Source organism: Crinia signifera, chromosome 2, assembly GCF_055691185.1.
Source record: "Crinia signifera chromosome 2, ASM5569118v1, whole genome shotgun sequence".
Taxonomy (NCBI): Eukaryota; Metazoa; Chordata; class Amphibia; order Anura; family Myobatrachidae; genus Crinia; species Crinia signifera.
Genome location: NC_139218.1, coordinates 26,420,239 through 26,439,640, shown reverse-complemented (window position 1 = coordinate 26,439,640; position 19,402 = coordinate 26,420,239). Strand labels below are relative to the sequence as shown.

Below are 19,402 nucleotides of genomic sequence, written 5' to 3'. Positions count from 1 at the left end.
GTAATGTGAAATTGATGTTTATGGTTTATGTTAATACTGTAGGTACATTACAGGAATGCACCATTTTCTCTATAAAGTCTTTAATATACATTTTTTATTTCTTTGAGTTGATTGACCTTTTTCCATCTTTTGGAAATAATTGAAGAAAGACTGATTGTAATTTTATTTTAAGATCAAATCAATATAATTTTGATCCCTTGTCGTGAAATCCCCTTAAAGGCTCTGGGCCCAGAGGCCGATGCCTACTTGGTAACCCAGCACTGCTTTCAGAATTGTGACCCAGCAGACGGTGTTACCCTGGCATAGACAGTCACCTAAAGCTTTCTGAGATTCCATGCAACTACAAAATGCTTGAAATGTTACATACTGTAGGTCACCTTTAGTGTTGTGTGCTGCAGGCCAATCAAGAGTCAGAGTGGAACTTCGTGGGCGGGGCTAGGCTCCTCGGCCTCACACTTGTTGGGAAAAACATTTTGCAGCTCTTTATCATCTGGTTCTCATCAATGGTCAATGGCCATCAAGCCCGGGTCCATTGGAGGTGTATTCCCCCATATCCCCCTGATTGGGTGCAGCCCGGTGTTTATTACACTCCTCTGTCTATGCCTTTATTATGTAAGCAGTTTACATTTTTTGGAACCCTACAAACCAACACTTCAATACTACAGTAGGCGCGCGAGGGGCTTCATTCAGCCTGAATCCCATTATAAGTTGCAGATGCCTGCGAGTAGATAACAGACAGAAAGAAAACCTGCCCCGTCTAAAGGCCCATACACACTTAACGATTTTCAGCTGAAAATCGCTCAAAACAGCCGTTTTGAGCGATTTTCGTCCGAAAATCGCCCAGTGTGTATGCCCCGGAGATTGCCGACTAGCGATGATGCGCGCTCCCGCATCATCGCTAGGAAAGTGGGTCATCTGCTGGTTTTACCAGTAGATGTGGCGATGATGGATGGTTTTCCATCCATCATCGCCGTGTGTGTACGCCTGCCGGGCTGAAAGATTAACCACTTTCAGCCCGGCGGACCGCCCCCCGCCCCCTCGCCCTCTCGCCCCCTCGCCCCCTCGCCTGTCATACTCACCCTGTGCTCCGTCTGGCTGGCCGGCTTGATGGATGCTGCTGCTGCTGCTGCAGAGCCCTGCTCCCCGGCAAGGCTAGCCCCGCCCACAGCCTGGCTAAACACACGGAGCAGACAGCACTGCTCCGTGCTAACACCCTGCTGGCCACCAATGTTTATATTATTGTGCCCACTGCCACCAATGTGTTCATTAAATGCACCTATATAATATATATATATATATATATATACATACATATTATATATATATATATATATACACATATTATATATATACATATATATATATATATATACACATATTATATATATACATATATATATATATATATATATACACATATTATATATATACATATATATATATATATATATACACATATTATATATAATATAATATAATATATATATATATATATATATATATATATATATATATATATATATATATATATATATATATATATATATATATATATATATTAGTTTTCGGTCCGGCACTCCCACTTCTTTGCAAATACCCGGGTGCCTTCCGGAGGCAGTTTGTAGAGGTTAAGAAATAACAAGCAGCGGCACTCAGTCGGGATTTCAAAAGTGTATTCAAGTGGTCACAACATGTCCAACGTTTCGGGGATTAAGCGCCCCTTTGTCAAGGTGTCACCACACCTTGACAAAGGGGCGCTTAATCCCCGAAACGTTGGACCTTGACAAAGGGGCGCTTAATCCCCGAAACGTTGGACATGTTGTGACCACTTGAATACACTTTTGAAATCCCGACTGAGTGCCGCTGCTTGTTATTTCTTAACATATATATATATATATATATCACAACCCAAAATCTCTGAAATTGCGCTATTTATTTTTATAATTTTGATTTATAAAATCGGTCGCTGTTGACACTCAGTCCCCTACTAGCTGGGACTGAAAATACCTACAATACACAACACAATAGTGTCTTCAGCGCCCTTGGTTAGTAATGTCCATACCATACAATATAATACACAGTGATAATAAAATAATAATTAAAAATAATTAGATACAATTCATAGGTGGTTCTTTTGAAGAAATTTTTCTTTTATTTTTCAATAAAGCGCGATCAATACCCAACGCGTTTCGCTTCGTTAAGAGGCTTCATCAGGGGTTTGTGATCTTTTCTCTTTATAGACTCTAGTATCTAGTACCCATCAGAATCAGGTCAGATTTAATTGTAAACAGATAGAAAGATTTCTGTTGATGGCCCAAGAATGTTTTTACTGGACGATAGAACCTTATTAAAATATGAGCACCATGTATGATGTAATTTTTCAGAAGAAATGTATCTAGGCGCGCGAGGGGCTTCATTCAGCCTGAATCCCATTATAAGTTGCAGATGCCTGCGAGTAGATAACAGACAGAAAGAAAACCTGCCCCGTCTAAAGGCCCATACACACTTAACGATTTTCAGCTGAAAATCGCTCAAAACAGCCGTTTTGAGCGATTTTCGTCCGAAAATCGCCCAGTGTGTATGCCCCGGAGATTGCCGACTAGCGATGATGCGCGCTCCCGCATCATCGCTAGGAAAGTGGGTCATCTGCTGGTTTTACCAGTAGATGTGGCGATGATGGATGGTTTTCCATCCATCATCGCCGTGTGTGTACGCCTGCCGGGCTGAAAGATTAACCACTTTCAGCCCGGCGGACCGCCCCCCGCCCCCTCGCCCCCTCGCCCCCTCGCCCCCTCGCCTGTCATACTCACCCTGTGCTCCGTCTGGCTGGCCGGCTTGATGGATGCTGCTGCTGCTGCTGCAGAGCCCTGCTCCCCGGCAAGGCTAGCCCCGCCCACAGCCTGGCTAAACACACGGAGCAGACAGCACTGCTCCGTGCTAACACCCTGCTGGCCACCAATGTTTATATTATTGTGCCCACTGCCACCAATGTGTTCATTAAATGCACCTATATAATATATATATATATATATATATATATATATATATATATATATATATATACATACATATTATATATATATATATACACATATTATATATATACATATATATATATATACACATATTATATATATACATATATATATATATATACACATATTATATATATACATATATATATATATATATATACACATATTATATATAATATAATATAATATAATATATATATATATATATATATATATATATATATATATATATATATATATATATATATATATATATATATATATATATATATATTAGTTTTCGGTCCGGCACTCCCACTTCTTTGCAAATACCCGGGTGCCTTCCGGAGGCAGTTTGTAGAGGTTAAGAAATAACAAGCAGCGGCACTCAGTCGGGATTTCAAAAGTGTATTCAAGTGGTCACAACATGTCCAACGTTTCGGGGATTAAGCGCCCCTTTGTCAAGGTGTCACCACACCTTGACAAAGGGGCGCTTAATCCCCGAAACGTTGGACCTTGACAAAGGGGCGCTTAATCCCCGAAACGTTGGACATGTTGTGACCACTTGAATACACTTTTGAAATCCCGACTGAGTGCCGCTGCTTGTTATTTCTTAACATATATATATATATATATATATATATATCACAACCCAAAATCTCTGAAATTGCGCTATTTATTTTTATAATTTTGATTTATAAAATCGGTCGCTGTTGACACTCAGTCCCCTACTAGCTGGGACTGAAAATACCTACAATACACAACACAATAGTGTCTTCAGCGCCCTTGGTTAGTAATGTCCATACCATACAATATAATACACAGTGATAATAAAATAATAATTAAAAATAATTAGATACAATTCATAGGTGGTTCTTTTGAAGAAATTTTTCTTTTATTTTTCAATAAAGCGCGATCAATACCCAACGCGTTTCGCCTCGTTAAGAGGCTTCATCAGGGGTTTGTGATCTTTTCTCTTTATAGACTCTAGTATCTAGTACCCATCAGAATCAGGTCAGATTTAATTGTAAACAGATAGAAAGATTTCTGTTGATGGCCCAAGAATGTTTTTACTGGACGATAGAACCTTATTAAAATATGAGCACCATGTATGATGTAATTTTTCAGAAGAAATGTATCTACAAGTATGCGGTAGAATCTCTCCTAGGATTAGTATTGGGTCATATTCAATGGTATAATAGACTTTTTTTCCGTAGAATTAATTGTCATGGGCCAAAAAACTCTCAGATAATTCTCCTTATATTTTGAGAATACTCCTTTTAGTGTAGGGACATGTGCTCTCCTAGGGATCCAGCCAGCAAGTGGATATATATGGATTCAGTATTGAATCCCGGCGGTCGGGATCCCGGCTTTCAGAATCCCGACCGCCGAAATCCCGACCGCCGAAATCCCGACAAGGGGGGGACGTGGATCGCCCCCCCCCCCCTTGCGGGCTCGCTACGCTCGGCACACTAAATTATTCTTCCTCCAGGGGTGTCGTGGACACCCCCGAAGGGAGAATATGTCGGGATTTCGGCGGTCGGGATTCTGAACGCCGGGATCTCGACCACCGGGATCTTTTTTTTTTTTTTTTTTTTTTTAAAACGTTTTTTTTATTGAGTTTCAATTGAGTTTGTAACAACAATAGATGAGAATAAAGAGAATATACATATACATAGTCAATTATGAATATGTAGGATTGGAACGAGCTTAGGCACATATTGGACATATAAAACATTTATAACATATATTCCAGGACCATGCACAAGGAGGGGATTTGTCTTAGGACAGAAATGGAATTTAGACCGATTATCTAGATGAATCAGCTGTTCCTTTGATAGTTAGGTTTCTTGAGGTCGCTTCCTGAGTGACCCATAAGACCTTCTGTTTGATGTAGACTTATTCCTTGTGCATAGTTCTTATCTACAATTGAACTTAGCTTTATGGGTTAAAGAATGGTATTCCTACATTATTCACATACTAGACATAAACACAGAACATGAGGGGGGGGGGGGGAAGGGGGGGGGGGGCGTTTTCCGTAAAGAAGAAGAACTTTTATACAGTATATTGCCCACTTCTATCAAAATGTACAATAAGTATTCTTATAGCTTTATCATTTATATATAGCATAATGGCAGCAACAGAGTGTATATCCATAGATTAGGGGGTCAACACAAGTAAGCAACGACAGATGTGGCGGTTACTTTTATATATCAAAGTAAGTAAACCTTCACAGGTGTCCTTGGGGTCACGACCTAGTTTTCAGCCGCTTCTCCAATCTTTTCTTCTTTTAATCAGAAGAAATATCAAATAGTTATAGATAATATCCGTGTGTTAGCATATCATCTGGTCTAGATCTCATTTGAGGCCGATAGATAGGGGCTGGCCCTTGACCATAGCGAAGTATCGAAATATTGTTGAATTGTGTATCTTGAAGTTTCATCCAACGAGAGAATATAGTAGTTCCATTTCTTGAAGAATGAGGTAACTGAAGCGTTTTCCCGGAGTAACAGAGATTTCAAGTCGAAATATAAAAGTTGGAGGAGTCTTGATTTGAGATCTTGGATGTTGGGTGCTGACTTTTTTATCCAGTATCGTAGGATTAGTTTTTTCGCCATTGTAAAAATAACAACCAGAAAAGGGATATGGTGTTTAAAAGTAGAGAAAGGGTCCAAACTGTGAAATTTGAATATCAGGAACACTTCCGGCGATACAGGAACACTAATCTGGATTGTTCTTTCAATGAATTGAGCAATTTTGTTCCAAAATCTGCGTATTTTTGAACAGTCCCAGAAACAATGCATATATTTTGCGTTGGCCATACCACATTTATAACATTGACCCAAATCATCTGAGACCATGTATTTCCTTTGGGCGGGGGAAATATAAAACCGGAGCAGGAACTTTAAGTGTGTTTCTTGTAAATAGGCTGATTCTAGTATCTTGGAGTAGTGGCAGTAGTTTGAAATAATGTATTCTGAGTTATGCTGTATGGCAGGGATGTCTATGGACCATTTTGCAATTATACTAGGGATGTGAGAAGTAAAGGAGGATGAAGATTCTATCAATAGGGGATAGAGCATATTTATCTTAAATTGTCTTTCTGACCTGAGAATTAGCAGCTTAAGTATAGGATGGGGAGTTGATGTTAACTTTAGGGAAGGTTTAATAGAGTGAGCATAGTGTCTAACTTGAAGGTATACATAAAAATGCGTATGCGGTAAAGAATAAGTTTGAGATAGATCACTAAAAGGTAATATTTCGCCTCCCGGGTCAAAGATTTTGGAGATCATAGAAAGACCCTTTTGTTTCCAGAGCTTGAGAACACTGTTGCCTACCGAGGGTGGGAATTTGGGGTTACCCCACAAGGGGATATAAGGGGAAAATCCAGAGTCACACTTCAGTGTTTTATGAAGTCCCTTCCAGTTCACAAAGGTGTCTCTGAACATTATATTTGTCTTGATCTCTTTTGGAATATCCGCAAAATCCATATGGAGAAGAGCCGAGGGAGAATAGGGGTGAAAATTTGCACAGTCAAGAGGGAAGTCAGTGTATACCGATTTTTCCAGCAACCAGTCGCCTGCATACCTAAAGAATACTGCGGTAGTATAGGCCTTAAAATCGGGGATTTTTAACCCGCCACACTGCTTAGGCAGCATCAGCTTGTTTAAGGCGATCCTAGTTCTGCCTCCTCTCCAAAGAAACTTAGATATATGTTTATTTATCTTTATTAGATCAGGATATTTCAAAGAAATAGGAAGTAGTTGGACATTATAAAATAGTTTAGGGAATATAATAGATTTTACTGCTGCCGTTCTACCTAAGAGTGAAAGGGGCAGAGTATTCCAAGATGCCATGAGTGAGGTTATTTTAGTGATAGCGGGTGTGAAGTTTGCTTTGTATAAGTTTTCTGTTTTGTCAGTAATGATTACACCTAAGTATTTAATTTGCGATTTGGCTATTTTAAATTTATCAAATATTGGAAAAGATTTCAGATCAGCAGTATAGTTACCTACCATTAACAGCTCAGATTTTTCTAGGTTGACCTTATAGCCTGAGATAAGCCCGAATTCATGTATTATATCGACTATAGTGGGAATAGAAATCAGAGGGTTGGTGACATAGAGGATCATGTCATCTGCAAACAACGTGACTTTCATTTCATAGTTTTGGATCTTTATTCCTTGGTAGTTTGAAGATTGTCTGAGTAGTAGGGCCAGTGGCTCAATGGCCATAGCGAAAAGGAGGGGGGAAAGGGGACAGCCTTGTCTAGTTCCCTTATATAGGCGGAAGTGGTCAGAAATTTGGCCGTTGCTGATAATCTGAGATGTAGGATTAGAATATAAAAGTTGTATGTATGATATAAATTTAATAGGAAAGCCAAAATGTTCCATTGTCTTATACAAATGCGACCAGCTCACAAGGTCGAAGGCCTTCTCCGCATCGATGGACATAATTATCCCCGGAGGGAGGAGGCCCGACTTGTTCTGAGTATGGTGAATGGCAGTTATCAACTTTCTGACATTGATCACCGAATGTCTGCCGGCGATGAAGCCTGTCTGATCAGGGTGAATGATCATAGGCATGAGAATTTTAATTCTGTCTGTCAGGACTTTAGCCAGGATCTTATAGTCCGAGTTCAATAAAGAAATCGGCCTATAAGATCCCGGAGCCGTTAGATCCCTTCCCGGCTTCGGTAGTGTTCTAATATATGCTGAATTGAAGTGATGGGGTAGGGTGTTGTTGATGAGCATGTAGTTAAAGGCCCTGACTAAAGGAAGAACTATTTGGGGGAGCATTAATTTATAAAAACTGCTGCCAAAGCCGTCCGGTCCCGGCGCTTTGCCCTTTTTGAGAGACCTGATAACACCAGTCACCTCCTCCTCTGTTATCGGTTCAGTTAGAGCTGGGAGATAGTCTCTTGGAATTTTTGGAAAGCTAATAGTAGACAGTAGTTGGGTAGTGGGATCTTCCACGTTGTTTGGTGTGGGGGTGGGAGTATTTGAATTTGAGTATAAGTCAGAGTAAAAATCTTTCATAACCTGGGCGATGTGTTTATTAGATGTTGTGTATGTATTATCTGAGAGTTTTAATGGGTGTACTGTAGTAGTGGATCTAGAACCATTTAACATATTTGTCAGGAGTTTACCAGATTTGTTGGCAAAGCAATGGTAACGATAATTAATGTTGTATAATTGTTTGTTGCCTCTGTTATGTAGGTATTCGTTAGAGTGCGTTTTTGCTAGTATATATTTCTGTTTATTTGTTGGAGAGGGGTTTTGTCTATATTGTGAGTTTGTCATGGAAAGGGTTTGTTGAAGCAAGAGGAAGGTAGCGGAATATTGTTTGTTTAGCTTGGCTACATATGAGAGGATAAATCCTCTTAAGACAGCTTTAGCTGTCTGCCAAAACAAAGGGGGGTTTGTGGTTGCGTGCGACTGGTTGCTGGTGTTGAAATTATCCCACTCTTCCATTAACTTGTTTTTAAATTCTGCTGAAACTAATAAGTGGTTTGGAAATCTCCATATGGATTTCGCGGTAGGCTCTTCATTAATGAGTAGTTTAAACCAAAGTAAGGAATGGTCGGATATGAAAATTGGTTCCATCTCCGAAGCTGTGACTCTAGATAGTAGTTTATCTGAGAGGAGCATATAGTCTATACGCGAATATGTATGATGGGCAGCAGATAGGCAAGAGTATTCCCTGACAGTGGGATTCAATGTTCTCCAAATATCTGCTAGCTGTAAAGCTGAGGCTACCTGTGTGACACCTAAAGCGGGGAGGGATGGGGCTTTTTTTGTCTTTGAGGACTTATCTAAATAAATATCAGAAACCAGATTAAAGTCGCCACAAAGTATCAAATTAGTATGCATAAGAGGGGTCAATTCGCCGAGCAATTTGGTAAAAAATTGTTTTTTGTATACTGTTGGTGCATATATATTGCACAGGGTATACTGAGTAGAATGTATTATAACCTGAGAGATTACAAATCTTCCTTCTGGGTCGATTGTGCTTTTCACTAGCTCATGGGGTATGTTGCGTTTGATCAAAATAACAACTCCTCTTGCTTTTGAATTAAATGTGGCGCTAGCTAGGTGTTTCCATCCTAGCATTTGGAGTTTTTGTACTTCAGGAGCTGTTAAATGTGATTCCTGGAGCATTACTATGTCCAACTTTATTTTATTGCAGTAAACTAAGATCTTTCTGCGCTTGGCTGGCGAATTGATCCCTCCCACATTTATAGAGCCCACCTTCAACTCTGTCATGTTTTCATTTTATCTGAGTATGATGATCGGGAATATACTGTACATGGAAACTTATAGATGAGGACAGGGATAAGACACAGGAGGGGGGGGGAGACAGGACAACAATTTCTAACATTACTAAATATAGAATCTATTGCTGTGTCCAGCACAGCAATAACAAGTGTTTCTAGGATCCAACACTTACGGCTAACAAATAAGAATAGTATTTCTACTAAATTTACTAGGTTTAGCATCAACTTTCCGGAGCAAAGCTCTCTCCGGCTCCGCCTCACTAGTAAGTATATAGGGTGTGACTGAGTCTATGTTAAAGATAGGTATAAAGGAAAGAGGGGGGGTAGGGGGGGGAGGGGTGGGGGGGGGGTGGGATAAGAGTGTGATTTCTAGAGCTTAGCTTCTTATAGGCCACACCAACTGAAGGAAAAAGGGGGGGGGGGAGGGGGTATGAGATGGAAAGAAAGGGGAAAGCGAAGGGGGGGGGGGGTAGGATGTGACGTCTAAAGTTAACTGGAATCTTATAACTCTATAAACTGGATTAGACACTGAATTATATAACTTTCACATAATGAACAGTTTAGCACAGGAGTAATAACTTTGCCAGAAATGGCTTCTTATTTCCTCAAACCAGTTCTTAGTCACGGACAGAGTGGCTTCCTGGTAGGGGTAGATATGGGGGCGTCAGAGATGTCGTCTTCTTTGTGGAGTCGACTTTCTTTCAGGAATTCTGAGACATCAGCGGGGGTTGAAAAATCAAGATGTGAGTCCTTCAGAAAAATTCTAAGTTTAGCAGGATAAATTAGCGCGAATCTCAGTTTTTCAGTAATCAATTGGGTGCAAATCGGCGAAAACACTTTTCGTGCCTTCGTGACTTCAGCAGAGAAATCTTGAAATAGTCTCAGTGAGTGGCTTTCCCATTTAATAATGGGTACTTTCCTAGACGCTCTCCACAAGACCATTTTGTGTATAAAGCTTAGGCATTTAAAAATAGTAACCCTTGGGCGGGTGTCATTTGGGCGTGGGGTTGCTCCTATGCGATGTACACGCTCTATTACCATTGTGGCGCATTCTTCCCGTACGCCTAATAGTAGAGGTAAAGTTTGGCTAACAAATAGTTCCAGAGCCTGTCCTTTAACATTTTCAGGTAGCCCAACCAATCGCAAATTATTTCTCCTCGATCGGTTTTCGATTTCTTCCAATCTATTAGTGATGGAGTAGTTTTCTTTTTCAAGGCGTTTAATTTCGCACTGTGCGTTCGCCATGCTATGTGACAGTGAGCCAATGTTGTGTTCTGCGGTGTCTACTCTGTGTGTTAGCTGTTGTAACTGAGTAGTAATATCACTCACCGCCTTTGCCAGAAGTGGGGCCATAGTGGAGGTGATGGCGTCGACCATGTCATCATATGTCAGCGGGGGGGTCTGGAGTAGTCGAGAAGTGTCCTCTTCTTCCCCTTGACTCTCTGAGGAGGATTTCTTAGAGGCTGGGAGTAGTGAGGTAGCGTCGCCGTCCGGCGCCATGTCTGTTCCAGGTCCTCTCTTGAACTGGCGCCCGCTCTGTTGGTGGGAGCGCTGCGGCTGCGGGGCTGACAAATTTCTGTCCATTTTCCGTTCCGGGGGACTGAGGGGGGATGGCAATAAGTTTGCTCTGTCGTCTGGAGGCGAAAACGCCGTGTAAAAAGGTGAGGTATCGGAGCACGGAGCGGAGCTGAGTGAGGTGCGACTCACTCCATGCACCCGGAAACCGGAAGTCGATCGACCACCGGGATCTTAACTGCATCATATATATATATATACAGTGGGGCAAAAAAGTATTTAGTCAGCCACCAATTGTGCAAGTTCTCCCACTTAAAAAGATGAGAGAGGCCTGTAATTTTCATCATAGGTATACCTCAACTATGAGAGACAAAATGAGGAAAAAAAATCCAGAAAATGACATTGTCTGATTTTTAAAGAATTTATTTGCAAATTATGGTGGAAAATAAGTATTTGGTCAATAACAAAAGTTCATCTCAGTACTTTGTTATATACCCTTTGTTGGCAATGACAGAGGTCAAACGTTTTCTGTAAGTCTTCACAAGGTTTGCACAAACTGTTGCTGGTATTTTGGCCCATTCCTCCATGCAGATCTCCTCTAGAGCAGTGATGTTTTGGGGCTGTCGCTGGGCAACACGGACTTTCAACTCCCTCCAAAGATTTTCTATGGGGTTGAGATCTGGAGACTGGCTCGGCCACTCCAGGACCTTGAAATGCTTCTTACGAAGCCACTCCTTTGTTACCCGGGCAGTGTGTTTGGGATCGTTGTCATGCTGAAAGACCCAGCCACGTTTCATCTTCAATGCCCTTGCTGATGGAAGGAGGTTTTCACTCAAAATCTGACGATACATGGCCCCATTCATTCTTTCCTTTACACGGAGCAGTCGTCCTGGTACCTTTGCAGAAAAACAGCCCCAAAGCATGATGTTTCCACCCCCATGCTTTACAGTAGGTATGGTGTTCTTTGGATGCAACTCAGCATTCTTTCTCCTCCAAACACGACGAGTAGAGTTGTTACCAAAAAGTTCTATTTTGGTTTCATCTGACCATATGACATTCTCCCAATCCTCTTCTGGATCATCCAAATGCTCTCTAGCAAACTTCAGACGGGCCTGCACATGTACTGCCTTTAGCAGGGGGACACGTCTGGCACTGCAGGATTTGAGTCCCTGGCGGCGTAGTGTGTTACTGATGGTAGCCTTTGTTACTTTGGTCCCAGCTCTCAGCAGGTCATTCACTAGGTCCCCCCGTGTGGTTCTGGGATTTTTGATCACCGTTCTTGTGATCATTTTGACCCCACGGGGTGAGATCTTGCGGGGAGCCCCAGATCGAGGGAGACTATCAGTGGTCTTGTATGCCTTCCATTTCCTAATAATTGCTCCCACAGTTGATTTCTTCACACCAAGCTGCTTACCTATTGCAGATTCAGTCTTCCCAGCCTGGTGCAGGTCTACAATTTTGTTTCTGGTGTCCTTTGACAGCTCTTTGCTCTTGGCCATAGTGGAGTTTGGAGTGTGACTGTTTGAAGTGTTGGACAGGTGTCTTTTATATAGATAAAGAGTTCAAACAGGTGTCATTAATACAGGTAACGAGTGGAGGACAGAGGAGCCTCTTACAGAAGAAGTTACAGGTCTGTGAGAGCAAGAAATCTTGCTTGTTTGTTTTTGACCAAATACTTATTTTCCACCATAATTTGCAAATAAATTCTTTAAAAATCAGACAATGTCATTTTCTGGATTTTTTTTCCTCATTTTGTCTCTCATAGTTGAGGTATACCTATGATGAAAATTACAGGCCTCTCTCATCTTTTTAAGTGGGAGAACTTGCACAATTGGTGGCTGACTAAATACTTTTTTGCCCAACTATATATATATATATATATATATATATATATATATATATATATATATATATAAAATATATTAATATATATATAATATATTAATATATATTATATATTATATGATATATTATAATATATTGTTGGTGCATTTAAATACATTGGTGGGCAGCTGTGTGCGTCGCTATCTGCTGGGGACGGCCATGGATAGTGTAGGGCACGGGGTGCCCCAGGCGGGGAGGGCGCTTTGGCGCTTACCCACTCCACTGGGGGGGGGTTGCCGCGTTGCTCCACGGGGAAATTATGCGGAAACATCTCTCCGAGGGAGGGAAGGGGCTGGAGGGTGATGCGGTGATGGCCTCCGAGTCTCTCCAGGGGCACATGGGGGGGGGGGGGGGTCATTTAAATAAATATACATTTGTGGCAGTGGGCATATAAATATATAAACATTGGTGGGCAGTGTTGGCGGTAACGTATATATTGCTGGTCTGTGCCAGCAATGCATACATTAGTGCCAACACTGCCCACCAATGTTAATATATTTATATGCCCACTGCCACCGATATACTGTATATATATGGAACCCTTGGAATTCAAACCCAGCCCATTTATAATGAAAGATTTTCAGCAAAGTCTTTCGCCTCCTGAAAATCTCTCGCTCTTTGGGGAAAATAGCTCAGTGTGTACGCACTACTTTGGTGAAAGATATAGCTATCAAAGATTTTGGCAAAGTCTTTTGAAATGAAAATCTTCAAGTGTGTATGGGCCTTAACCCTTTCAGTGCCAACATCTCTGCGAGAGATGCGCAAAATATCCGCTAAAAATTCCGGCGTCCCTCACATTTGTTCTATAAATTCAAATAAAAAATGTTGTATATAAAAAAAATTACATTTCCTACGTAAGTTAACATTACAGGATGTTATGACGAACGCAAATGTTTGCTTGGAAATTTTCACACCTATTTTGACAAATTTCCTTGGCACTCAAAGGGTTAAATTTGCGAGTGAATTGCGGACGGATCCCTGACCTTCCTCGATTTGCAGATCTACTGTATACGCCATTCCCGAACCATGGAATGAACTTCGCTGTCTGTATAAATCTGAGTAGCTCTGCGAGCTTTACTGAACTGCATAGGAGACTAACTGTTTGATGCCTGCTTTGATGTCCGTGACGATTCTGATGTCACATGTGTTTTTCTGCCACTACCAGAAAACCGCCGGTTCTGAGCACTCACTGCACAGTGCAGCCTGCAGAGCGCCGAGCCCCTCTGGATCCTAGGCTCGGCGCTCTGCAGGCTGCACTGTGTATTGTGCGCGCCTGCCCGGGGATTTGTGCTGGGGGGGGGGTGCCTTGCCACTGTGGGCAGCTGCCCGGGCCCCTCCAGAGGCCGGGGCCCTGGACAGCTGTACCCCTGGCACCCCCCTGTCGGCGGCCCTGCTGTCACACAACACATACCCAGAACTAATAACATGGATTAGCCGGTGTGATATACAATACAATGTATTGCTAAATGTTACCGAGCGATGATTGGAAAGTTTGTAGCAGAATACAAGAGCGTTCAATGTGTCTGCTGCAAATGGAAGTGGATCTATATCGGAGTTCTCTCTGCGCTCTGTAACATTAGCATCTGTTCGGAGAGTAGGGATTTGCTTGTAACACGCTTTCGATGTGACCTGTCATAACCTGTTAGTTATTAGCGAGATTGTTCTGTTGCTACAAATAAACATCATCACTGGAAGACAATAATTACTGACAAAGCACCGTCGGCAGAGACGGCAGAAGACAGAGGAAATTGTAGCAAGAAATACAATTATCCACACATTTAACAGAAATATGTGAGAATACTGTAGGTTCTAATGGGACAGTATTTCAGCAAGTCCTTTATCTCAGGCATAACTCCCATCTGTCCCACTACTTGGTGTCCCTCATGCAGGGAGGCAGTCGGGGGGGAGCTGGAAAAGTTTTTTTCAGTGCAGGGAGGGAGCCGTAATATGCTCAGCTGCTGGGGGAGCGCTGGCCACACCTACAAAGTGATGAAAATGGGGGGGTCATGGTGCAAGGACAAGCCCCCTCCGACTGAGGTCACACCCACTTGTCCTGTAGCTCCACACTATTTAGGCCCCTCCTTCATTGCTATTCAGGACACTACATCACTTGGTTACCATGTTCCCTATTACATATCACCTCTGAATCAGTGTGGGCTTCTAACACACACACACACACACACACACACACACACACACACACACACACTATGGCAATATGAGCAGTGTGCTACAAAGGAACCATGGGTATGAACCCAGGGAATTCATGTATTTGGGGGATAGAAGATGTGTCTTAACAGCAGCATGTTGCTCCCATGCAGCCTGGTGCAGCTGAAAGCGTTTAATTGATCAACCAGAGCACCTATGTGGAACTCCCTTAAGAAGGCAGTGTGGGTGTGTTGCTTGCCTGTCAGTCTGGAAGAGAGAGGAGGAGTCTGTGGTATAAAAAGAATGCCTGGGGCTGTGTCGACTCTCCGGGTGAACGGCGCTGGCAAAGCTGACCGGTGACTATAGAGAAGCTCTCAGTTAGTGATTACCCATCTGTGGTTATCCTGACAAAGTACAGCTTCTTTGCCATGATGCACACACACACACACACACACATTGTATATAGGCCCTCATTCTGATTGACCTGTGAAATTTGCAGCTTTGTGGGTCATATAAACGCCTCAGCACAAAGGTCCGCCCGCCGCCAGCACCGCAAATCCCCCCCCCACACGCATACGAATGGATTTTTTTGGCATAAACACCCATTCACAGATTGCGTGTGGGGCAGAAATCATTTCTCTAGCGCTCACAGATCTAAGCCACCTCTCTGGTGTCATAGATCTGCCGCACCCCGTACCCGCGTTACAACCGCATTAGCATGGGAACGCTGGGCATTTTCATGGGATGCCCATTAAACGCTGGACATTTCCTAGGGGCCTCCCCTCCACACATTCCTGCGCCCACCGCCCGGGTGAACGGGACGGCAAATAATGTAAGAATGCGCAGGGGAGCATGCGGATCAGAATCAGGAGCATAGTACAGATAGTAGGCAGATCAGTTGTGATGAATAGGATGGGATGGAGAAGTTGCTGATGGGATCCTGTTTGGCCTGAGATAACTGGCGCCTCGCTGAGGACCTGTCGCACAAACGCTTCCTGTATAAATGAATAAAGGACTTTACAGCACCCAGTAGAGCAATCTCTGTTTCCTAATGATATTCCTCCCTAATTCCGAATGCTTTATCTTTCTGCTCCATATTGATACAATAAGGGTTAAAGGTTCACCTCTGTGCAATGCAAACTGCAAATAACCCCAATGACTCCTCCAAATAATACATTTAATGAAGTTAAATTTCCCCCAAGGATCTTTTATTTTTCCTGTTTGTCTTTTATGCTCAATGTCCCTAATTGTGTCAGACGGCCACTCTCCATTCCCTCTCCATTCCGTCCTTTATCATTAAGAAGCCGGGTCATTAGGAACCGTACAATTGTCACGCTACACAATGGCGGCAGAGATGAATCTTGATGACTGTCCGCAGCGCGTGCTGCAGGGAAGCGTTCCGGGTGTTCTGTACATAATATAAGCAGATGGGGGTTCCTGCAGCAATGTACTCAATTAGAGGCATCTGCATGGAGATTTGGCATCAAAATAGTCTTGATGGTCGACATATAGGCCCCCCCGCTTTGCGAGCCATGTAACGCCACCTGTACGAACTCCCTCCCCCCCGCTAGTCGGCAAGTTTCCCCGCAGCACTGCAAATAGATGTTTTGCTTAAACATCCACTCGCAGTCTTGCGTGGGGGCCCGACCATTGAATGATGATTTCTGTAGCACTCGCTAATCTATGGTAAATCACTCTATGGTGCCTTAGATTAGCAGCGACCTGCCCCGTGAACAGGTGGCCGTCCCTGTTCGTGGGTATGCCCAGGAAATGCAGCAGATGCCCACTGGCTGCCTCCTGCACGCTCCCCCCCCCCCCCCCGCGCTGCAAGCGCCCTGAAGACTATGCAAGTCTCCGAGGCTGGCCGCAGTAAAGACCTGCAAATGCACCATGGGGCGAATGAATCAGAACCACCCCCATAATAACCAACACTATAGTATCATACCTTCCACATGTCTCCTTTTTCGGGGGCTAGTCCCCGAGCGCTGGTCATGCTCCCACTGTAATTTAAAGAGGGGTGTGATCCCTTTCTTCTTTTTAGTAGTGCGCACCTTTGGCACCCAAAAGGATTCCGAGTCTATGGGCGGGATGCACTAAAGCAAAAATGCGGTAATGTGGGGGGTTATCGCCATCACAAACGGATCCCTCCCAGCATGCACCGCAGCTGGTGCCATGACTCATGCCCAGAGGGACTCCCGGGTCTCAGACCTGTAAATCCAGGGACGGCGCCGCAAAGCAAATGATCTTATCGGAAGAGCTGTCCTTTGCATTAATAATCGGATATGTTTGTGCACATGCGATTATTATGGATGCGAATGCCGACGAAGTGGAGCCACGGATGTTAGAGCATCCCGCCATGTACTTATATATGAGTCAGGGTCATTCTTGTCTACTCCCACGGACCGCCCCCCTGGAATTATAGAAAGTCCACAATCCCCCATTCCCTTCCTTGCACTTACAGAGCAGAAGTGGGCGGACTGAAGGTGACGCGATGACACAAGTCACATCATCGTAGGAAGAGGGGAGGGGGAACTCAGCCGTAGGGGTTGCAAACAAAGATCGGCGCGTCCGGATGCCCGGTATAGTAAGTACAGCATATAGACGCACATACTCAAGCGTGCGATATAATCTCCCCTAATTGGATTCCCCCACAATGTCATTGTCTACATTGTGGATACCCACATGTCGGAATTCTGAACATGTTGGCATTATTGTGTCGGCAAATTCAAAATTGTGAATGCTGATATATCCTATCAACCCATGAATAACTTGCATGCTGTGGGGTGGACAAGGGCTCATGTTCCCTATGTAATCTGCTACACCCAGAGTATGGTGATGGTATGGTGATAAATACGTACTTCTGCAGCGGCCTGGATTTCTGCGCTGTGAGTGTAACTCCCGCCCCTGTCAATAACATTCTCACAGCCAAACGCGTAAAAGTAGAAATGATGTTTATTTGATGCATCGCTTATTTGATTCATTCCCATTAAGATGATTCCAGCATGAAATATATAATTATCCGGTCATGGAAGATTCGATCAAGAGTTTATTCCGCAATCAGCATTGAACTTTTCACTATGTAACTGCCAGGGAGATGCCGTCAGCACAATTTAATGTATTTTAGCATAATTAAAAGGACAAACTTTTTATTTTCTTTTTAATAATAGCCGAATTGAAAACATACGTTTGCAATGAGTCCTGTACTAAATAATAGTCAGCACTTTTTTAACAACCGAAATAGATATTTGTGCACTACACAAGGAAACTGTTACTAGTTGGGCGAACAGAGAGCAGTGAGATCAGGCGTTTCCAATTTATTATTATTATCCTTTATTTATATGGTGCCCAATTACAGGGTGCATAAACAAGCAGAAATAGTGACTTCTGCCCCTTTCCCACTGCAGCTAAAAATTGCAGATTTTCAGCACAATTTACCGTTTTAAGGCTGCAGTGGGAAAGTGCCAGAGTTGAAATACCGTTTAAAGTTAAATGGTATTTCAACCCGTTTTTAAAGCAGCGTCCTACACGTTAAAATAACGTTTAAGAGGCAGTGGGAATGCCTCTTAAACGTTATTTAGCCTCCAGGCAGTCCCAGTGCCTGATGAGACCTAGTAGTTCTCACTTTGTGCATGTGTAATGAGCAGCTCATTCGTATGCACATGCACTCATTACATATGCGCAAAGTGAGAACTACTAGTTCTCATCAGGCACTGGGACTGCCTGTACTCCGCATGGACCCTGCCTGGACCCTGCCTGGACCCCCGCTGCCTCCCCACTGCTCTGCCTCCCCGTGCAGGTAAGTACAAGGGGAGGGGAGGTGGGGGCACAGGGCAGGTATGGGGGGGTTAGGCACTCTTTACACTTCGGGGGGGGGGGGAGGAGGGATTAGGCACTCTATACACTGGGGGGGGGGGGGTTAGACACTCTACATTTTACACGGTTCACTGCAATGGGAATGGTACTTAAATGGTATTTAAAACGGTAATCTGCTGCAGTGGGAATGCTAATACCGTTTTAAATACCATTTAAGATTACCAGTACTTTAAACTGGTCTGCAGTGGGAAAGCAGCATTCTAGTTGAAAACAATAGAGGACAAGTACAGGACACATACACAAATAGTAGCCGCATCAGAAGAGGAGGCAGGAATAAGTATCAGTTGGTTTAAGTATGAGAAGAAAAATCAGGGGAGAGGGCCCATGAGGGGGGGGGGTTGGCGATTCGGCTGCTGCTGCTGGGCGGGGGGGGGGGGCACGGGTCTGAGGGGTACCTGCGGCGCCCACAGCAACTTACAGAGCCCTGTCGGGTGCCGCCAGCCAGGAGAGAGGGAGCCGCCCGCTGTACCGCCCAGCCAGAGTGAAGTGCTGCAGTCCAGTTACGGGAGGCCCCCTCTCTGCATCCCTGATGATAGTCCCCTGTAATTGTCATTGCAGCAGCCACGTTCCTGCACAACTCTGATGGTATAATGACAGCTCTGTGCTAGCAGCATCAGCTGCATCACATAACGGGATGACAGAGAATCACCGGTTTCCTAATCATGTGACCTCCCATGTTTCCCTTGTATCT

The 19,402-nt window shown here is 43.4% G+C and overlaps 1 protein-coding gene across 1 annotated transcript in view; it reads left to right on the top strand.

Moving 5' to 3' along the window:
* The window catches only part of LOC146059526 (glutamate receptor ionotropic, kainate 1-like), a 225,367-nt gene that overhangs the window by 122,948 nt on the left and 83,017 nt on the right, over window positions 1-19,402 (top strand). The gene's annotated exons all lie outside the window — the stretch shown is intronic.